The sequence below is a fragment of the Pteropus vampyrus genome, unplaced genomic scaffold (genome assembly GCF_000151845.1).
Source record: "Pteropus vampyrus isolate Shadow unplaced genomic scaffold, Pvam_2.0 Scaffold269, whole genome shotgun sequence".
Lineage (NCBI taxonomy): Eukaryota > Metazoa > Chordata > Mammalia > Chiroptera > Pteropodidae > Pteropus > Pteropus vampyrus.
In genome coordinates, this window is record NW_011889050.1 from 461,852 (window position 1) to 464,469 (window position 2,618).

Sequence of the window (2,618 nt, forward strand, 5' to 3'; positions counted from 1 at the left end):
GCCCTGCTTCTCCTCCCTTGATCTTGGTCCAGCAGCAAGTATTACAATGGGCCGAACCAGGAAGAGAAACAAGAAAACGAATCTCACTGATGCTCCTGGTGGCACTGTACTAAATGATTGAAAATCTAGACTCTCTTTTTTTTTCATTTTCTTCATTTTAAGTTCTTAATAAACCTCTGAACTTCTCTAGGATGTAATTTGTACTTACTGAAATGGAGAGCAAAGTATGAAAGAAATTTTCTCATGAAGGACATCTCAGGGTCTCAATAAACCAAGAAAGGTCTGAGTAGCAGCAACAGAGCTACCTAGTGGGCACTGCAAGAAATCCACCTACGGACGAACAGTGCCACCACTGCGTTTGTGTGCATTATCGTTAGGGCAAATCCTCCTATTATATTAACAGTGACCTCTTTGTCTTCTCTTCCTCCTGCCTTCTTGGCTCTTTAGTTCTTCTACTAAAAAGATAACACAAAGTGAGAGAATAAGCATAATTCAACTCATCTTCGATTTAAGAAATCTGGTAAAAGATTGTCAGTGGAAGACTAAAATAGCAAACTAAAGTAAGGTTGGAAGAATTAGCTCTTTATTAACTTAGAATCTAACATATTTAATTAATGGTGAAGATAGTATCCTTTCTTTCGTTGAATAAATCCAACAAACACTCCCTTGTGTGCTGGGTTCCACTTTAACTTAATCCTCCCAACAATCCTATGAGGTAGGTACTAGAATTAGTCTCTTTTACAGAAGAAGATACTGAGGCACGGAGATATGAACTGCACGAAAGTCACACTGATAGAGCATAGCTGGGTTAGGACCTGTACTCAGGCAGTCTGCTCCAGGATCCACTCTTAGCCACTACAATCTGCTACACTGACCATATCTGCCTCATTAGCCAGCTCTGGCCCAAGAATATTCCATGTCATGAAATAGTCCCAGTTAGAATCTTAGTCTCTCGATATCATAAGACTGATATTTCTCGCCTCTCTCTCCTTCTTTTAATCCCCTTGTTTGAGCCCAATATCTCCTCCAGCATGGAATCTTAACTGACCTCTACACTGCCCGCCAAGGTCCCTGGTACTAAAGCAGCATTAGAGACTCTCCGCTGCGCCACATGTTCATGTCACACAACCCCTCTTAGACCTGGTTCTCGAAGGAGGAAGGACTAAGAGTTCAGGGTCGGGAGGTGACCTAAGGCTCCCACCTCAGTGCTGCCACAAATCCCCGGGCAAATCCTTTAACCTTTCTCAATCTGTGTCCTCTCGATAACTATGAACACTCAAACTGGGGACTCAAATGAAACATGTGTAAACACTTAGTGCAATGTCTAGATTACACTATGCCGAGGACCAGATCACAAGCCACCTCTCCTCCATGGAATTCTCCACAAAGCAGCAACTTTTGTGCACTCTAGACTCTTGGTATTATTCTAGCAGAATCTGGCACATTCCATCTTACTTGTAGGCATGGCTTCCACACAACCAGGCACAACAGCCCCGATTTGCCACAACTCTCCCTAAGGACAGAGTCCACATTCTCCAGATGGGAGCGCTCCTGTAACGCGTGGCACAATATCTTGCTTGTGGTCTGTATCTTAAGAATGCAGGTGAACTGAGTCATTCTATCCTACTGCTTAAGAAGGGTCCTGGAAGGGACGGCCTTATGCAGAGAGGGTGAACGCCACTCATGTTACCTGGGATCATCTTGATGGTTGTGTTCACTTCACTCCACTTGTGCACCCGGTCAAACTTCCAGTCCAGGATAAAATTTCCATTATCTGTTACCACGGGACCCTAGAAGATAATTTTCGATATTTACTGAGGATGTAGATACAGGTAGGTAGAGAGGGGCAAGGAAGGGGAGGTGATAACCAAAGACAGGTATCCTAATCAACTTGTTCCAACCAATACTCCCGCCCCATGCTTTCTAGAAGGCAGTGCTATAAGCAGTAATAAGCAAGAGCTTCAGAGTCAGAATTTGAGTCTTGATGCTACACAAGTATAAATTCTCAGAGAAGCCATTAACTTCTGTGAGCCTCAGATTCCTCAACTGCAAAAATGGATACTCATGCATACTGCATAAGGCAGCTTACGTATAAACTATATGAGTAAGCATTTACCACAGCGAGTGTTCACAGTGAGAGCTTAACAATTTTTAGCTATTTTTAGACTGAAAAACTACAGCAACAGAACAGGCTACCAACGTGGCACAATCTTCTCACAGCTTCACGTTAAGTATCATCAATAATGTAAGACAATGCTATTTTACCCATCGGTCAGGCAGTCCCATCAAAAAGACAGGAAGCTGAAACGGGTTCTGAGGACAAGAAGGCAGGGGGTAGTTTTAATTAATCAAGAATTCCTCAACAGCTTTGGGCGCTAGGAAGTACTGAGGACCACAAATGCTGACAGAACGCTACAGTCAAAGGCAAAGAAACTAGGAATGCCCGCAGCCTGGAGAAGGGGCGGGAGCTCGGTTAAGAGCTCCATGCTGAAGATGCTGAGGCTCTTGTCTGGAGTAATCCCAGCCATGACAGAGAACCTCCAACAACCTCCCAGCGTCAGAGCTCTGCACAGCCACCGTGATGAGGACAGCAATTTAAAAAGTCACAAAACACCAAG

General features: G+C 44.0%; 1 protein-coding gene across 1 annotated transcript in view; it reads right to left on the bottom strand.

Annotated features, from left to right (window-relative positions):
* RPIA (ribose 5-phosphate isomerase A) overlaps window positions 1–2,618 on the bottom strand; it is a 35,186-nt gene that overhangs the window by 3,299 nt on the left and 29,269 nt on the right. The window lies entirely within an intron of this gene.